This window comes from Solanum verrucosum, unplaced genomic scaffold, assembly GCF_900185275.1.
Source record: "Solanum verrucosum unplaced genomic scaffold, falcon-dt-bn FXZP01000058.1, whole genome shotgun sequence".
NCBI lineage: Eukaryota > Viridiplantae > Streptophyta > Magnoliopsida > Solanales > Solanaceae > Solanum > Solanum verrucosum.
In genome coordinates, this window is record NW_026020303.1 from 2,907,685 (window position 1) to 2,928,380 (window position 20,696).

At 33.9% G+C, this 20,696-nt stretch overlaps 1 protein-coding gene and 1 pseudogene across 1 annotated transcript in view; both read right to left on the bottom strand.

Annotated features, from left to right (window-relative positions):
* LOC125835020 (ATP-citrate synthase alpha chain protein 2) overlaps positions 1-20,696 on the bottom strand; it is an 877,357-nt gene that overhangs the window by 841,705 nt on the left and 14,956 nt on the right. The window lies entirely within an intron of this gene.
* LOC125835021 (uncharacterized) lies at positions 13,770-14,975 on the bottom strand (annotated as a pseudogene).

A 20,696-nucleotide genomic window follows, 5' to 3' on the forward strand; every position in this document is an offset into this window, starting at 1 on the left:
GGAGGGTCATATCTCCTAGCACACAAATTATTGGGTGGCCAATAACATATCCGTGGAAAGCCCTTTGAGTTAGCTACCTAACGCACTTCGTTTCACCTCATTCGGAGTTCGGACGAAGAAGTTATGCCCATTTTCGTAAAATCTGTCCGGCAGGAAAGGCAATTTCCAGTGAGCGTTTTTACTGTTCACCCGCCTCATTTTTTTTTTCTAAGTGTTGGACCATTTTTCCAATGGGCATATGTTATTTCCTATATACCATTAGTTCAATTCCCATCTCTAAAACATTTCCCAAAACACCTCTCCCATACTTAGACACATTTTCTCTCAAGTTCTCTCAAGAACCCTAATCCAAAACCTTTCTCAAGATTGAAGAGACTCTTGCTCCAAGTTCCAAGCTTCCATTGAAGAGACTCTCAAGACCATCATAACAACTCAAGGTATGTGGTGTTGAACTCATGGGTCCTTCCACCCATAGTGCCTAGACTTTATTCTACTCACTAATTCATGGTTTAAGTTAAGCTTCATAAATTAGTCTTGTTCTTTGTAATAATTTCCTGCACATTGAATTTTAAACATGAAAAGTAATTGTTTTGAGCATGTTGTGACTCTAGAACTTGAACCTAAATTTGGAATGGATGTGGAGATTTTCATGTGGTATTGTGGGTGTTAAAAATGTGTTGTTGTAGGTTGGTCACTGGTTTGGCTGCATAATTACTACCCTATTTTCCATGCTCTTTGATTCCATTACATGCCTTCAAGGTGTTTGACAAAATGTCGAACTATGGAGAATTGATGAATCGATGCTTTAAAGCTTGAGTTATGAGATGTATGGAAATCCAGAGATGTGTTGATGACAAACTAAGCTTGTGTATATGTTCATTCCATACGTGATATTCCATTAGAGCCTAATGGGAATTTCCTATATAAAGTGTTGCATGACCATGCCCGGTCCGGGGGAAAAGAACCGGACAACCATGTGAGAGGTTTATATCCCACCACCTAGGATGCTTGGGGATTGACCAACATCAACCATGTGAGAGGTTTATATCTCACCACCTAGGATGCTTGGGGTGTGACCAACATCAACCATGTGAGAGGTTTATATCTCACCACCTAGGATGCTTGGGGTGTGAACAACATCAACCATGTGAGGGGTTTATACCTTGCCACCAGGGTGTCCGGGTGTGAACGACATCCCCCATCCTAAGTTGGGGTTATAGATTGGTTGGATCATGCATACACATATGATATCTACTATTAGTATAGTTTTACTTAAACATGTTTTGACTTCACTTTGATCATGCATCCTCATATTGTTATTCATAATGCCTATGAAACTATTTCTTGTATTTCGATTGTGTCCTTGTCTATTGTTGTGTTGCACCCCGCATACTTAGTACATTCCAAGTACTAACGCATATTTTGCCTACATGATGTCACCATGTAGGGACCGGAGCTACTCTTGATCCTTCTCTACATTCACGTGGCTAGTACGGTGCTTATCCGAGTTGTTGGTGAGTCCTCAATGAATCGAGGGCTATGTTATGTTTCCTACTCCTATGTTTTGAGACTTTAGCTTGCAATTGTATTTTGACTATGAGGGGAGCCGGTAGTATGTCATGGCCCCGTCCTATCTGTGTATGTAGAGGTGTGCGTTGGACAAGTATTTTGTAAATGAGCTTGACTCTTGTTCTATGATGTCATTTTGAAATGGTTTTCCCTTAGTCCCTATTTCCCGATAATTAATGTTGAATGTACTTCCGCGACTGATGAAGTGTGATGACAAGTTTGAGAGTCTTGTTTGGGGTTCCTTTGGGTTCCTCATTCGCCATGTCACGTCTAGACCCTAGGCTTGGGTCGTGACAGAATGAAATGCAGATCATGCTTTATGAATGTAGAAATCACTAAACCGAAAGGATCATACCATTACCCTCAGCCTCATTTCAAGCCTTAACACATTTTTCTGATCTTGACTAAGCTTACTATCTTGTTGGTTAAAAAATAAGGCGAAGCCTATGGGTAATGATCATGCATGTGTTTGTTGTTGAGAGGGTGAATGTTTGTGATTCCTATGTTCTGAAAAATATGTTACCCTTTGTGTGAAGATGGCATCGATTTTGGTGTGAGGGCTTTCAAATATTTTTGTTGAGCTTGAACTTGCATTTGAAGCAAGCATTGTGAATTTGAGTCCATTTGATGTTGATTAGTCACAATTTTAAACTTAAAGTGTACAATTGAACATTGCCTGTGTAATTTAAACCTTTTGTATTCATGTATGTTGAGTTTTGAGCAGCAGTGTTTGTAGACATCCTTGTTGGACTTATTGATTTTGAGTTTTGCTTGGGGACAAGAAAAAGGTTAAGTTGGGTTGTTGATGAGTTTGAGATTTCGACTCATTTAGGGCTTTGTTTTGATAGTTTATTGTCCTCAAATGCCTAATTTATGCTTCGAACTGATATTAAAATGTTGATATGCAGTAAGGAAGGCAAAAGGAGCAAGGGCAGGACACTATCGCGTGAAAATAAGCTAAAAAAATGAAAAAAGGTCAAGATTAAAAAATGTTGAGAATAGCTAAAGCCACTCGGCGACTCATTGAATGCCACTTCAGCTCGCCTAAAGTTCAAGACTGCCATCCCTAGAGAGAAACAAACTTGGCGATAGATTTGGACCTTTGGCGAACCACCGACCGGATCAGCTACACATTTTGGATTATCTATCGTTATAGATAGCAGCGATGGAAAGGATCCATTGGTGCATCACCGACCTGATCGGCGACTTTAGACTTACCTCACCTAATGGTCCTTGCAGCCACAATTTGGGAAACTATAAATTAAATTTTAAAAGAGTTCAAAGGGTTCTCTTTTTAAAAAAAAAATTGAAGCCCAATTTTAGTTCTCTTCAATTTTTTGAGGAGTTCTCTTAGTACTTCTCCATTGTAGAACAATGTTGAAGGGTGTCTCAAGTGGATTTTTATGTGGATCTTTGGTTGTTAACATTTTGGATCATTGTAAAGACTTGGATTGCAATTCAAAGATTATGGAGAACGTAATTCATATTGATTTCTATCTTTTTATGATACTTGGCTAAAACCCAGTTCTTGGGGTCTAACATGTGATTATTTGAATAATTAGCGTATGGGTATTGTTAGTTATAATCTAAATGTTGTTTTAATGTGTGTTTGATTGATAGCTGAGTAATAAATTATGAATTGTAGTTGCAAATACAATTCTTATTTAGTGTTTTTTGCTTGCTCGAGAGAGGTTCAAAAGCCAAGGTTATCGATTAATGATTGTAGTGTATGGGTTGTTGTGGGTTCATCTCGAGAGAATGAATCTTAACTCGTTCCTACCTATCTAGCTCGAGAGAATAGATAAATTAAGATTTTGGACTGTTCTTAGAGTTAATCAATATCGAGGTTCGAGAGAACTCGCTTGAATCGTAATAGTTGTTTGAGAGAAAGCTATTGCACCTATAGTCTAGCCTACCCACATAAATTTAACATTTTATTAATAAACTTAAATTACCTATATAGCAAAATTATCTTATAATCGATCACATCCCGATAATTCATTCTTACTTGTCTAATCCCCTATTTTAGTGAATATTGTAGTTGTTAATTGACACCTTGAAACCCCCTCATCTAACATTCGTTGTCAAACCCTTAAATTACCCTATTTGATTTAGACAATGTCTACTTTTATAATTGACTAAATCGTAAGCTTTACTTCCTAAGTGAATTCGATATGTTACCGCTCCCTGTGGGTTCGAGCCCAACCTTTTGTTGGGTTATATACTAGATTACGATTGCCTACACCTAGTATTGGATGAGGTGTAGTTGAGCGTTTATCAAGCATGAGTTATATATATTATTAGGAGTAGTATTGAGCATCGATATAGGATGATTTCTGAAAAGTCAAAATCCTCATAAACCATGTATGCCAACGTAGATAAATGATCATACTTTTTAGATGATTCTTTATTTCTTTAATCATAGCTTAGTGGATCCATTAGTTCAGATGTCCTATATCTTGGAAAGGTATAAGAATGTTCTGGTAGAGTTGGCGAGACACTGTATCATCATGTATCTCATATTGATTGTTGTCTGTTAGAGAATCTCCCAATAGAGTAAAAGTGTACTTTTATATATCACTTATTATTTTGAGTTCAGAGATGAGAAAGTATTTTGTAAAGCTTTAAAAGGCAGATTGTCAAGCGTATCGGTGATCCCAACTAGTTACACAGAATGGTCCTCCGCAGCACAAATTATCAAACACTATAAATACTTGTTTAAATTTCTAGTATCATATCATATCACTTCTATTATTCAAACTATTTACAGTTTTTGGAGAGTTTTATGTTTTATAGGCTTTTGGAGACTTTGTTCTAAGGCCTTGAAGATTCAAAGGGTTTGAGATCCAAGAAATTGGACGTGGGTCTCGAAGATTCTTCATTCTTGACGTGTTTTAAGACTTAATTCTTCATACCCAGTTGATCGAAAATGATATTGGTATAAATATATATCTCTTTTACATGTCTACCTAAAACCCCATTTTTTGTTGTGTGATTTTGTGAATATGGGTTAAATTATTTGTTGGGTCTTTCTTGTTGATAATTTATTTTTTGTTTAAATGTGATTTCATTTAGTAGTTGTGTATGAACTTAATGGGATTGTAGTTGCAAATATTATTTAATCTTAGTGTTTTTGGCTTGTTGAGAGAGAGGTCGTAAAACTAAGACTACTAAATTGATAATCGGTGGTATTGGGTCGTCATGGGTTCAGCTCCAGAGAGTCAATCCTAGTCCTTCTCCCACACATTCAACGAGAGAGAGTGGAATGGGCTAAGGTGGAGGTTGTTCTTCATGCGGAAACTCAGTGTTCTAGAGAAACCAAGTTGATTCGGGGTAAGTTGCTCTGGAGAGAATTTACCCCGACTATAGTCTAACCTAGTCACAAATGCTCAACAATTTACTATCAAAGGCATCTACCCAATAGTCTAGTTTAACCCATATTCCTATCACATCCCAAGAATCCCCTCTCCATATCTCGTTTCCTTATATTTTTACTTTTATTTAGTTGTTAATTAATACAAACCCCCATTGATAATTGACGCTTGTTTTACTATTTAGATTTAGTATATTTTTATCCGTTAATATTTATAGTTATGACTAATCAGAACTTGATTTTATTTTTATACTAATTCTCAAAACCACTCCCTGTGGGAACGATCCCAACCATTGGTTGGGTTACATCACTACACGCGATCGTTTGGCAGTTGAACTAAAATAGTGTCAGTTGATTGCATCGAACATCAAGTGTCGGCCACGTCTAGGGTGTAGGCTCGGATCATGACAAACGTGGTATCAATGCACATAGTTTAGGTGTCTTAGGGTGTCTGTAAAGCCGTGTCGGTAAGATCTTATTTATTGTTGTGAGGCTCCCACTTCTATAAACGAGGGAATACATACATCAAACAAAATTTTCCCTTCTTTCATACTCTAAATTGTACAATAGAGGTGTGTTATAAGGAAATTATTCAAACTCGTGTGTTTCTCATATTCATTCGACTACACCTCATACTTAAGGCAGTTGAGAAGTAAAGCTAGATCCTTATCAATGAGTTACTCTGAGCAATAATCTTGAGAAAGTCATGAGACTGCATAGGGGCTTAAGAGAAGCCCGTGAGTGAGTTAAGTGTTGAGTTTTGAAATAATGCATTCTTATTTTATGAATCGTGCGTTTGAGCTAAAAGTGAGATGTATTTCAGATTCTTTTCCCTAAACCTTATTTCAGTTTAGACCCTTATTGGGAAGTGTGTTATAGATATTGGGTAGTATTCGCCTGAAAAATATAGTATGAGTTATGAGATTTTGAGAAGTAGTTGTGAAAGTGCCCAGAGATAGAAGAAAACATGTAAACGTATAGTAATCTATGAAAGGGAGATAGTGACGAGACAAATTAGGTTGTTGTAGTCATGCAACCATTATGTTATTAATGAAGACTTTTTTGTTATAGGTAGACTAAGAAGTGATAAGTTTGAATGGATTTCATGATAGTGGGTAGAAGAATAGTTACTAGTATGGATGAGTTAGAATATGCTTTAAGTAGAAAGAATTTTATGATGATGTTGTATTAGTAAATGGAAAGTATAGGTTTTGAAATAGAAGAGCGGATTATTAATGAGGTGATAGATCTAAGCTAAACTTAAGATTTTTAGGGAGAGTCATGACGTTTAGAGGGCTATAGAACTAGTTAGCCAATGATATGTAGAGAGTGGGTTAATAGTACTTAAGTGTGATGGTAAATTGTAAGTAGGAAGACTAAGAGATAAAGATTGGGTACTTTTCATGAGATCTTAGTGAGCGAGGTTTTCTTAATTTGTAACTAGTAGTTAAGCTAGTATAGTAAGCAAGAAATAATATTGATATCTGGATTTTGTAAAAAACATTAAGCTTGAATTTGACATGAGTGTCATGGCCAAAAAGATGGAAACATGAGAGTGATGATGTTAGTTTGAGACCTGATCTGGTAGGTTTGATATAGAGTAGGTGAGGAGTTAAGAGGTTAGTTACAATGAAGGAGAGTGGTAAGACTATGAGATTCGAAATTTGAGGTAACAAGAGTGAAGTGTTGCTAATTCATAAAAGTAACAAGAGCATTAAGAGTTGTACCCGAGGTTATATGTAACAAGACAAGGTTCTAATTGAGTTTCTTGTTTTCATGTATGCCTAGGGAGAATATTTGTCTTATCAATTTGGAGTAGGATGATGTAAGAATTATTTATTACCCTTAAGAGTTTTGTAGAACTGATTTTATATAGTCAATGACAAGCCTCCTAAATATTGTTTAAAGCTTCCTCAGTTAAGTTAATATTAAAATATCAGGATTTTATTGGTAGGGAAAGAAGCAGGGGTCAGATTATTTACAGTCAAGTTAAGTGGCCATATAAGCCAATAAGAAGAGGTTAGAATAAGCATGTAACACCCCGGAAAATGTTAGGTTAAACTACCGCCTAACGTAAGGGTTAAAAACTATAAAATGACTTCCCGTAGTTTAGTAGACCATCTAGACTTGGCATAGATGTTTTAGGAGTCAAGGCCTAAGGGAAAAGTGCCAAGCAAAAGGGGCAAGCGAAGGCCAAAAGCCAAGGCTGCCCCAAACTTGGGCACACTGCCACAAGCTCCGTGACCACCACCACGGCTCATGGGAGGCCTCATGGAGTGGCCGAGGCCAAAAGAGAGAAGCCACCCAAAGTCCTAGCTACTATCTTAACTTCATGAGAGGGACCACAACTCGTGGAGCCCTTCGTGAAGAAGACTTGGGCAAAATAGCTAAACACCTCAATTGGCAAGCTCACTGCCTCAAGGACCATGAGAAAGACCAAGGCTCGTGGAGCCCCTCGTGGTAATGGCTTGGACTTATGAGCCTAAGGCACCATGTTCCAAGCCACTTCCTCATCTTCACGGGCAGGACCACGGGTCGTGGTCCTCACCATGGCTCGTGAAGAGTGGCTCGTGGTCCCTGCCATTGGCAATTAAATGAGGGTCATTAAGTCAATTCCTTTGTGGTCCAATTAAAGTGGTGTTGTTTTGGGTATTTTTTGGGGAAGTATATAAGTTGTTTTTAAGTCAAATTGCACAAGACTAAGTCATTATTCACAAACACCCGATTGAAATAAAAAACTTTTTCATCTCTCAATATTTGACTTTCTAAACTCAAGCAAGAAGCCATTGGAGCTAGGGTTGGTAGATTTTAAAGTTTCTTCCCCAAATTTCTTGTAGTATATTAGTCAAGGTATGGATGCTTTTCATCTATCGGTAGCCATCACCCAAAAAGCCCCTTCAAATTATGTTTTTAAGATTCCAAATACCTCAAACCTAGGGTTTTCAATCTATTTCATGGGTCTTCTTCCTAAACGTTTTCCATTGTTTAATTATGGTTTATTTTGGTTGATTATTCTGATTAATGATTGGAATGTTGGAGTATTTATGTTTTATGATGAAAATCTCCCTTGGACCCATGAATTCCCCTTCTTAAATTGTGAACTTTGGTATGGCTTGACTGATGATGGGGTGTGACAATTGATTATGTTTAGATTGATTAAGTTGTTGAATAATGATTTCCCTCTATCTAATATGATAATTTTAGAAGTTAGGGTTGATCTTGATAGATAGCCTTAAAGGGAAAATCATTAAGGCCTGTACGTGTTGATGAGGATTGTATATGAACTTGTGATTCACTTAGATAGTGATGATCCTATGGCTATTATGTAACTGTGGTATTGATTCAAGATTCTTCTTCCCCGTACCCCTACACTTGATTATGCATGAAGTATGTATGTATGTTGATAATAAGCTTGTTGTGTTAATTGAAAGGTCATTCTCGTGGACACACTATGAATGTGATGTGAAAGAGTTACTCACCTATTGATGATTCCAAGGTTGAAAATAAATTTTCACCTAATGAATCTTTGAGCTATTATGATACTATGTTGGTGTGAGTGCCATGTGCATTTTTTCATGAACATGAACTTAAGTAAAGACTTAATACACCTTTTAAAGGGAATTATGCTTAGCACCTAGTGGATATGAGTATGAGATGGGTTCCTTCATGCTAGTAGTTGGGTTCCCAATATGGTTATCTCATTAGATGGAAACCTCCACGTTAGTAGTTAGGGTTTCTAGAAGAAATCTCCTTATCCCATAACTATTTGCCCACAAAGGTCTTTAGCTAGTGGATCCATCTAAAAGGTAAAATGTATGTTCTACCTTGGGGAAGTAGGACACCAAATTTCGGTGTGGGGGTAGAACACTGGATTCCATGTAGCTCACATGGTCTATGTCGGTTAATGTTATTTTCCCTACATCATACGAATATTAACTATGATAAGATCATGGACTTTAATTATGACTTCTTAAGGGGAACTACTTACTATGAGTGGGAGTATGGGACTTCACTTATGCATTACACAAGTAGACTTTAAGAGGGGTTATGGAGAGGTTCTCCTATGTTATAAAGACTTATGGATTATGTATGTAAGATATGTATAAATGTTAAGGTTGACTTTACTTATTACAAGTTATGAATGTGAATAACTCCTTACTATGTATATTGCTTATGGATGAGGCAAAAGTAAGATATGTATAGTGTTGGTGACCTACATGTGTAACTTAGCATTTGGTAGGGTTATAGGATGTGACCTTTGCATTGCACTGGTATGGCTTTAGGTTTGCTTATGTGTTGCGGTGACTTCAGTTTCCTCATAAATGTGCATAATTGTATATTGTGGGTAGTTTCTTTTACATTTTCTAATTTTTGAGTGATTTTTTCACTTCCTTTAATCCATGGTGTAGGTTTTCTGTTTTTATTACTTACTCTTTTTGCTCCTATTTGTTTACATGGTGTGGTAAACCACCAATGTGTTTTTGTTATTACATGGGGATATAGTTTTTCTAGAAATGGCATTCCTAAAAGCATGTCTTTATTTATAAATTCATAACTATATATATCTTCTATAGTTAATATTTTATCCCATATTTGTAACTTTATATTTTTTGCTTTATATGTTATCATACTTCCTTCATTATTAAATCATGTGACGACTATAGGTGTTTTTAGTTTTTCCCATTTTTCATCTGGTAGACAGTTATGTTTACACATGTTTGCTTCTGCTCCTGTATCTATCATTGGAGTATAATATCTGTTGTAGTAATTTTCTACTATTATTTTTACAAGTATATAAATTTTCATACCGTAGATCTCCTTGGTGAAATTTTCATGTGCCACCAATCATGGACCTGATGTACGGTCCATAGACGTGGTCTCATGGATTGGATCTGTGCCAGGGTTCAGGCATCTTTCATGTTGACCCCAATTTGACAAATTTCAACAATGTCGCCTAATCTAATCATGCATTTCAACAGAAACTATTCTAGTTCGTGATTATGAGGGTTCTGATTACTAAATTCATATGAATTGCACAACAAATTAGGAACCCTAAGTTGAAACTTGCACTTAGACTCTCATTACACTAGTTTTATACATTATAAATACACACAATCACTATCTATCGTCCCAAGGGTGTTTGTAGTTCTACATTAGCATGCATTTACATACAATCAACTACTCAAGGTCAAGACCCAATTTCGGGATTTCTATAATCAATCACTGAATCGAAATTCAAAGTGAAAGGAAATTCCATTACCTTAAAAGCAATGGGAGTGAGGTGATTGTGTGACAATTCGAGACTTCCAACAACCTTTTGCTCGCCTTTCGCACCGAACCCGGACACCTAACCTTTGAAAATGGGGAATGGGATAGATTTGGGGGAGAAGAGAGTGCTTTTTGAAATGGGAGGATGAATGTGGGGTAATTTATGGTGGATTTATGGTAATATGGAGTGATTGGGGTAGTTAGAGGGGTGTAGAAATGGTTTGGGAGTATAAATGAGGGCAGTGGGAATGATTTGAAAAAGAGGGGGTTTTATTTAAAAGATGTTCGGGTCGGGTCAAACTAGGGCTTGGACCCAAGAGACCCCGTCTACGGTCTGTGGGTCGATGTACTCTCCGTAGATGAGGACCGTAGATCACACTTGCACTTTAAAATTTCAAGGACCTTACCTGGGATCGACGGACACCATTCACGGTTCGTGGAATGAACCACGGACCGTCGATGGGGTCCGTAGACCTCTACACTAGACTTTTTTTCTGCAGATTTTGGTTTTCGTCCCTACATATGTATCACCCATTAGGCCTTTGTTTTTACATTTTCTGGACACTTTTTAGACACGCACTCTATGCTATATATAGCTAACACTAACCAAAAAGAAAAGAAATACAGAAAAGCAACCAAGCAAAGAAAACTACTAAACTGAAAAGAAAAACCTATAGTTGGCTAGATTGTAAATCTTGGGTTGCCTCCAAAGCAACGCTTGATTTAACGTCGCGGCACGACGCATGCCTCTTGTTTACTCAGAGTTCATCAAGATAGTGGGCCTCAATAACTTCTTGCACACTTTCTGTGTTTTCCAGATAGATCTTGATCCTTTGCCCGTTAACCATGAACCTTGTTCCGTCACTATTCTGAATCTCAACCGCTCCATGGGGGTGCACTTTTGTGAGCAAAAATGGCCCGGTCCATTTGAACTTGAGTTTGCCCAGAAACAAGTGAAACCTAGAGTTGAATAGAAGCACAAGATCACCCACCACAATTTCTCGCTTTTCAATTCATTGATCATGATACCTCTTCATCTTCTCTTTGTAAAAGGGTGAACTTTCATAAGCTTTTAGGCGAAACTCATCAAGCATATTCAAGTCATTCATTCTTTGATTAGATGTGGCGCCCCAATCCAAATTTAGTTTCTTCATCGCCCATATAGCCTTATGCTCTATCTCTACCGGTAAATGGCAAGACTTCCTATATACAGGTTTGTAAGGAGGCATACCTGTGGTAGTCTTGTAGGCAGTGTGATAGGTCCATAGAGCATCATTGATCTTCCTTGACCAATCCATTCTATTAGCATTCACAGTCTTCGCCAAAATCTGTTTGATCTCCCTGTTGGACTCTTCAACTTGCTCACTAGTGTGCCGATGGTAAGGAGTGGCTACATTGTGGCGGACACCATATTTCTAAAGTACCGTCTTGAACAACTTATTACAAAAGTGGGAACCTCCATCACTGATAAAATCCCTTGGTGTACCAAATCTGGAGAAGATATTATTTTTCAAGAATGAGGTGACACTTTTACCTTCATTATTGGGGAGGGCAACTGCTTCCACTCACTTCGATACATAATTAACCGCAATAAGAATATACTTCATTTCATGTGAACTCATAAATGGACCATAAAATCAAAGCCCCATACATCAAACAACTCTATCACTAATATAGGATTCATAGGAAGCTCTTGCCTCTTTGAAATCCCTCCTCTTTGGCAACGATCACAAGAATTGGCGAAATCGTGAGCATCTTGGTGGATGGTAGGCCAGTAGTACCCACACTGCAAAATGTTATGCGCAGTCGAAATACCACTATGATGCCCACAAACAGGCGATGAATGACAAGCCTCAAGTACACTCAACAACTCCACCTCGGGCACACAACAACGAGTAATCCCATCAGCACAACTACGATACAAGTAAGGCTCATCCGAAAAGAATTTCTTCACATCATGCATAAACTTTTTCCTTTGGTGAAAAGACAAATCTGCGGGCACCAAATCACTTACAAAATAATTAGCAAAGTCTGCGAACAAAGGAATCACATCATGAGAAGCAGCCAATACTTGTTCATCTGGAAAAGCATCATTAATTTCAGCCCTATCCACCAAGCTTTAACAGAGTGTTTTCCACTAATCTAGACAAGTGATCGGCAACTTGATTTTCGGTCCCCTTTCTATCTTTTACCACGAAATCAAACTTTTGAAGCCATAAATACCCATCTAATCAACCTTTGTTTTGCATCCTTCTTCACCATCAAATACATCAATGCAGAATGGTCAATATGCACTATGACCTTAGTACAAAGCAAGTAAAATATGAATTATGAATTTATTCGTTCATAATATATTTTTTCTAAAGGAATTAATCTAATAATTTCTTTTATGTTTTCTAATATATACTCTATGTATTGTATGTCGTGGGTTTGTTGGAATGCTTCTATATTTTCTTTAGTTAAATTACTTAATAAAGTAATATCTATTATAGTTTGTTGCCAATATTCTAAGTATTCTTGATTTATCATTAATCGGAATATTGAATTTCTAAATCACTTAAGTTAAATTCTGGAATTTCATCTTCATACCATAGTTGATTCATTAATTCTTCTTCTTCTTTTTCAAATATCAGCTGCCATATCGTTTGTTTTAGTTCCGTAATTTCTATGTTTCTTAATACATACAAGATTAATATTTTATATGCTAATATCATTTCGTCATGCAAATTAGGCATAATAATTTCAAAACATAATTCCCTTATACCATAGTCTTGACGAATATAATTCATATTAGATTACTATAAACTAGATTATTTTCAACATGTTTTCCTGTCACTGTTAACATCGTACTTTCGAAAGTATTTTCTTCCTAACAGCGCCTCAACTATGTTTACTCCCCTCACGGCTTCTCATGCCTATGGTTTCAACTTTAGGATGACATAGTCTGGAAGTTTTCCTTTCTTTCCTCATGTTAACAAACTAGAAAACATCTAAAAATAATTCTAGTATATAATAACTAATATAAATTCTATTCTATCATTACTATGATATTCAGGAATTAATAAATTTAGTTATGCATAATCATAAATGTATATACCTGTGTAGTATCTGCACTATTTTGATCCATAGTTTTACTTGAAACTTAGATTTTTATTTGAGAGAATATTTGTTTACAAAAGGGCTGTGCTTTCCGTGTAGAAAGTCTTGCCTATATATGCCATAATGGCTACCTATTTATACACATATAAGTAACCTTACTATGGTTACTTTATTCCTACTATGATTACTTTACACCTAACTATAGTTACTTTTGTACATATTCCTAGACTAACGTGCTTCTTTACATCTGCACTACTAATAAGATTCCTATCTTTACAAAGTCAACAAAAGGACAAACAACTTTACTTTACATTTTTGTACATAATATTTCTAACTTAACACGTTACTACTAGCTTTTCTTTTCATAAAGTAGCTCCTCTTAGCATAGCTTTTCCTTTTTATCTTGTCGGTCTTGCCACTTCTTGTTTTTACTCTAGCTGCACGTTGCCACTTCTTGTTTTTACTCTAGCTGCACGTCTGGGATCACGTTATCTTCGCCTTGACATTTGGAACATTGATGATCCGGATATTTATGGCCAATAGTTTTGCAGTATCTGGTCATTATTTCTGAAGAGATAAAATCCTTCCTTATAGCTCTTGTTGTAGGTTGTTGCTCAGGTTTTAGCAGACTTAGCGCCCATTGCCTGAGTTCTTCCATATCTGCTGCTCTAAATTCTCGACAATTCAAATATATCATTGTTTGTTCCCGTGAATAATAACTCCATATTGAATTGTTGTTCAAATAATTAGATGTTAACTCATTCAGTATAGTACCTATTCCAATAATCCTTTTTGCTGCATAGAATGCTGGTATCTCTACTTTTTGTATCTCCTCTTGCTCCTCTATTTTTTCCGGTATAATCATTTCTTTAGTTAGTCCAATTTTTATAACTTGTATAATTGGTTTTATTTCGTCGTAAAGTATTTCTGCTGGTGCTGAATAAAACTTTATATAAAACAAAGTTCCTTTAGTTATTCTCTTGTAGTTCATGAATGCTTTATGTAACTCTGGTATCGTAGCTATTTCATCTCCAGTTTGGGTATATACTGTGTTCAATAATCCATAGTTATAGCAAGTTGTTATTAGGTTTGCATTTGTCTTAGGTAAAGCGATTAGTTTATTATATCCTTGCAAAGTTTGAGTAATATAATCTTCATGTGGATTTTGGGTAGTTTTTGATCTGGGGTATTTATTTAAAAAGGTTTGTATTTTGTGAATATTTTCTATATATGCTCTGGTTATATGGTTATAGGTCTTTTTGTCCTAGTTTAGACTTTCCTCATAGGTATTTATTTGAGGTGGTACAAATATGGGGTTTTGTTTTTTGGGTATAAATGGTTTTTCGAATATCTTGTTCATATTTGTATTGACATATCTTTTCTCCTCTTTTGTAGATGATGTGCTACCTGTAGCTGCATGTAACAAATTGTTAGTTTGGGTTTTTCGGTGTTTCCCAGCGTCACCTTCTAGCTCTGGAATTTTTAAGTCTTCCGATCGACTTAGCTCCGCATGTTTACCGTCATGCTGCTGACTTTTTATTTGTTGTAGCTCTTTATCCATGTTATCTATCTTTGTACAAAGCATTGCTATAGCATTGAATGTTTTTTCATCTTTGTCTAGGTCCGTCTGTGTAGCTTTGTCTTGATATGTAGTCTGCAATGACATTTTTGTTAGTACTTATTACTTCTATTGTAAATGTAAAATTCTGTATATTTAATACTAGTCTTCGTATTTCTTTTGTTGTTACTGAATCTTGTATCTTCCTTGTAATCCACCATTTCACCTGCGTATTATCTGTTCTTACAATGAACTTATTATATACTATATATGGTTCAAAAGCTAATAAACATTTATATAGTGCATATAATTCTTTTCTATTTATCTCCCATTTTATTTCAGGATTTGTAAACGTTCCTGAGTAGTATCTACAATGATGTTCTATTTTCTCTTTATCGTATTTATACTTTAGTACTCCTCCATAACTTATTTCGCTTGCATCTGATTCTACTATGTATATAAAAATTTTATTTTCATCTGAAAAATATAATTTAGGCAACTTCTTACATAATGATTTTATTTTTTGTATTTGTTCTTGATCTTTTTTATCAAAATAATATTCTACATCTTTCTTCAATTTTTTGTGCAAAGGTTTTAGATTTTCTGCTAAATTAGGTATATATTCTCTTACTTGGTTTACTAGACCTAAAAATGATTGTAATTTCTTTTTCGTATCTATTTGTTCGTCAGAATTTATTATTTTTTGTACTATATGGTTTTGCATTTTTATACCATTTTTATCTATTTGTATTCCTAAAAATTCTATTTGATTCTTCATTATTTCTGCCTTTTTCTTACTTAAACTTATTCCTGAGTATGTTATAATATGTATAAATTTTTCTAACAATCGTATATGATCTTCTTCTGTTCGTGAATATAACAATATATCATCTATGTATACTATGCAATTTTCTAATTGGTTGAAATAATTATCCATGAAATGTTGGTATCTACCTGGTGCATTTTTGTATCCAAATGGTAGTACGTTCCATTCATAGAATCCTTGTGGTACTGTAAAAGCTGTTAATTTTTTAGATTCTTCTTCTAACTTTAGATGATAAAATCCTGATTTACAATCAAATTTACTAAAATAATTATATCCTTGTATTTGTCTTACTTTTAATACTTTGTTAGGTATGGGGTAATTATATGTTTTTGTCTTTGCATTTAAATTTCTATAGTCAATAACCATACGACTTTTACCTCTTTTTTGTTCGCTGTGTTTATTTACTATGAATGTTGGACTTGTATGTTTGCTATTACTTTCTTGTATATATTTGTTATCTAGTAATTCTTTTATATGCATTTTAAATTCTTTTAGATCTTCAAAATTATATTTCAATGGTTTTTGGGTTATTATGCTATTTTCATCAATTAGTTCAATTTTTACTTTTGTTTTATGGTTTTCCCATCCTTTTAAGGGATCTTCACTATATAACATATCTAATTTTTCTTGAATTAATTTTAATTTATCTATTGAAAATATTATTAATTCTATATTGTGGGTATTTTCTTTAACATTTTCTAATTTTTGAGTGATTTTTTTCACTTCCTTTAATCCATGGTGTAGGTTTTCTGTTTTTATTACTTACTCTTTTTGCTCCTATCTTTTGTTTACATGGTGTGGTAAACCACCAATGTGTTTTTGTTATTACATGGGTATATAGTTTTTCTAGAAATGGCATTCCTAAAAGCATGTCTTTATTTATAAATTCATAACTATATATATCTTCTATAGTTAATATTTTATCCCATATTTGTAACTTTATATTTTTTGCTTTATATGTTATCATACTTCCTTCATTATTAAATCCTGTGACGACTATAGGTGTTTTTAGTTTTTCCCATTTTTCATCTGGTAGACAGTTATGTTTACACATGTTTGCTTCTGCTCCTGTATCTATCATTGGAGTATAATATCTGTTGTAGTAATTTTCTACTATTATTTTTGCAAGTATATAAATTTTCATAATGCTCTTTTTACTATAATCTTTTTATTTTTATAAGTTATTGTTAATTGGGTATTTTCTAAATTATATGGTTTCATTTCTTCTAACCATTTTATTCCTAATATTATATTGTCTTCTTGATATATTTTAAAGTCTATTAATATTATTATACCTCCTATGATTATTTCTTTTTGAGTTGTTTCCTCTATATGTAACAATTCTTTTGGTAATTCTGGGCATACTTGTTCTTTAGAGGTTATCTCTTCTTCCGATACTAATTCTCTTGGTATATAATTTTCTTCTTGTCCAGTATTTATTATAATGATATGTTTTCTTTGTTCTATTATTCCAGTTATATAGTAGTGATATGGTTCAATTTCTTTTATTCTTTGATATTCTACTGATTTTCTTAAGGGTTGGGACGTATCAATATTTTTATCTATGTTTTTCATTCTTTTTGATGTACTTATCCTATCACTCACTATTTCTAGATCCTCTTCTATGTCTATTTCTTTGTAACTATAATCATTATTATCTATCACTGTTACAATTTGTTCAAAAGGATTCTCTATTTTTATTTTATTTATCTTATTTTTTGCTGTTATCTTATGTTTTGTTGTTAATACATATAGATTTTTACAGCGGGCTGTAAATATTTTACTTCCTGGGGCTAATTCTATTCCTGACATTTTCCAATATAATACTAATCATTTATCTATATTTCTATCATTTATTGCTACTGAATAATTAGCACTTATTATAAATTTAAATTTTTGGTATATTAAATTTCCTTTTACTGCACTTATTATACTTCTTTCTATTGGTTCTACTATTCTGTCATCTGCTAATTATATTTCTATTGGTGTATCTATTCCTTCTCTAAAACAAGCTTTTATTAATATTTCTGTTCCACCTAAGTGTACGTATTTTATCGGTTCCTTAGCTTTAATTTCTTGTATTTCTTTATTTATTATCCTTTTATTTATTATAGGTATTCTTGTTTTTCCTTTGGTATATTTACAATCTATTATGTGTTCTTTTTGGCTCACTACATAGTATTCCTCTTTTTGTCTTTTAAATATATTTCTTACTAATGGTATCTTAAATATTTTTTCTACACTGAGATCTAATTCTTTTCCTTTTATTTGTTCAAATATATTGGTATCAAATATTACCTTCTGTTCCGTAGATTCTTCATTTGTATATTCTTCTTTATTTATCATTTGTACGTCTTTTTCAGTCATTATTTTCTTCTATTTCATTTTCAGATATTTCGTTCTCAAACGATTCAAATTCATATATACTATCATCACTATCTGGTTCGTAATCTATATAATCTATTTGTGTATATGTTTCATCATTAATTATTATTTCAGATATTTGTTTTTTCTTTGGATTTTTGGGTAATTTACAATCTTTAGCAAAGTGTCCTAGTTTTCCACAATTATAACATGTACATTCTGTTATTTTTTTCTTTGGTCTAAAAGGTCTTTTTGCTTTAGTATTTTTTTATGTAATACCTTCTTCTTGGTCTTTTATACCTGTATTGGGATTTATATTTTTTATATTTCCCTGGTTTTCTATATTTCTTTTTATAATAATTATCATTGCATCCAAATTGAGGTGCTATCTTATCTTTACAACATGCTAGGTTTTTAATTATTGTTTTTTTCCATTTTTATGTCTTCTCTATATTTTTCACATATTGCTGAATACAATTTTTGTAAATATCTCATTCTTGCTCAAAGTGTATCTTGTAATCCTGCTTCGTTCCAATCTTTTATTATTTTAGAACTAAATGGTTCTGGTAATTTGTAAAATATAATTTTCTTATTTCTTTTGATTCTTCTGCATTATATGTTCCTTTATAATAATATTCTCTAAATACACATGTATATTCGTCTATGTAGCACATGTTACATATAGCTAGTTTTAACATTAAATTCCTATGTAGCTGTTTTTCTTTATTCTGCTCTTCTACTTCTGTAGTTGTACTACTGAATTCATTTCTTATGGCTATTTCATATTTATTTAATATATCGATTGGTGTGGTCGCACTATCTCCGTCTATTTTCTTATTATTTCTTAATGTTTTTATGCTTTCTTCTGCTAAATTTTGTAACCATAATTTTACCGTTCCTAAAAGTGTTCTTTCTATATATCCTGGTACTTCTGACATTCCAATTTTATTATCTATTAGTTGTTTTGATATATATCCTACCCATAATTGTATTGTTTTATTTATATCCGTTACACAATCTAGATCTAAAAATCCGTTATTGCGGGATGTTGTTGATGGTGTCCATTTTTTGTTTAGTCTCTTATTCCATAAACAATCATATCTATCAGAATCTTCATAACTAATTGTATAATAATTAGGTCTTAGTGTTTTTGGATTTTTTACTTCTGGTGTACTCGTACTTGCTTCATTTTTAACTTCTTCCGTATTTATTTCTATCTTATTGATTGTTTCGGTTTCTTCTATTTTTTCTATTATTTCTGTATATGTTTCACTTATATCTGAGCCTTGTTCTGAGCAGTTTTCATCTATATCAACATTATCAATTCCTATATCTAGGTTTTCTTTAGTTAGTTGTTCCTTAAATTTTTCTATCTCCATTTTTAAGTTTGTTTCTATTTCTTTTTCTTTTTGTTTAGCCGCATATAATTCTTTAAGCATAGTTAATTCTTTTTCTAAGGCAATTATTTTATCATTTTTTACTTCTTCAATCTGTTGTATTTCTAATTTTGCTTGTTGTTTTATTGTATCTATTTCTTTTTTCCTATCTATTTCTTCATTTTCTCTAGTTATTCGTACCATTGCAGTTAGACTATCTTCTAATCTTACTGTGTCTTTTTCTATCATTAGATATAGATTTTCACCTATATTTTTATACCTTCTTCCTAAGTTTGAAAATATTATTTTTATTTTTAATCCTTCCGGATTTTCATAGCTTTTTTCTTCTATAGCAAATTCTTCCTTATTCATTTTAAATTATGTTTTAATTTATACTCTATTTTTTGTATATCTAATTGTAATTTAAATATTACTTTTCTTTGTGCTAGTAAAGACTTTTGACATACTCCTACATATATGTTGTATTGTAGTCTTTCTTGCTTATGTTTTAACTCTTGTCGTTTTGTTATTACTGTTCTTATTAATTCATATCTATGACACATTTAGAGCTATGCTGGCATAGTAAATAGGATGAAGATATTTCTTTCTCCTCTGTCCTAACACTACACCAAGCGCCACTCCACTCGCATCGCACATTACCTCAAACTATTGTCCCCAATCTGGTGAAATAATGATGGATGCAGTAACAAACTTCTCCTTTAACTCCCCAAATGCTCTTAGACCAACATCATCAAAATCAAACTTATCCTCTTTTTCGAGCAGTTTGCACAATGGATGTGCAATTTTAGAGAAGTCTTTGATGAACCTCCTATAGAAACCTACATGCCCAAAAACACTTCTAACACCTTTTACACAAATAGGTGGGGGGAACTTTTCTATTACCTCTACTTTTGTTCTATCAACCTCAATGCCCTTCTAAGAAATCGGATGACCCAGAACTATCCCTTCTTTCACCATAAAGTGGCATTTCTCCCAATTTAGCACCAGATTGTAGTCTTCACACTTTTTAAGCACCTCAGCCAAATAATCCAGACATCGATCAAAAGAGTCACCTATCACAGAGTAATCATCCATAAATACCTCAATTGTGTTCTCCACCATATTAGAGAATATCGACATCATACAACGCTGGAAGGTCACTGGAGCATTACACAACCCAAATGGCATCCGTTTGAATGCGGAAGTCCCATAAGGGCAAGTGAAGGTGGTCTTCTCTTAGTTCTCTAGGGCTATAGAAATCTG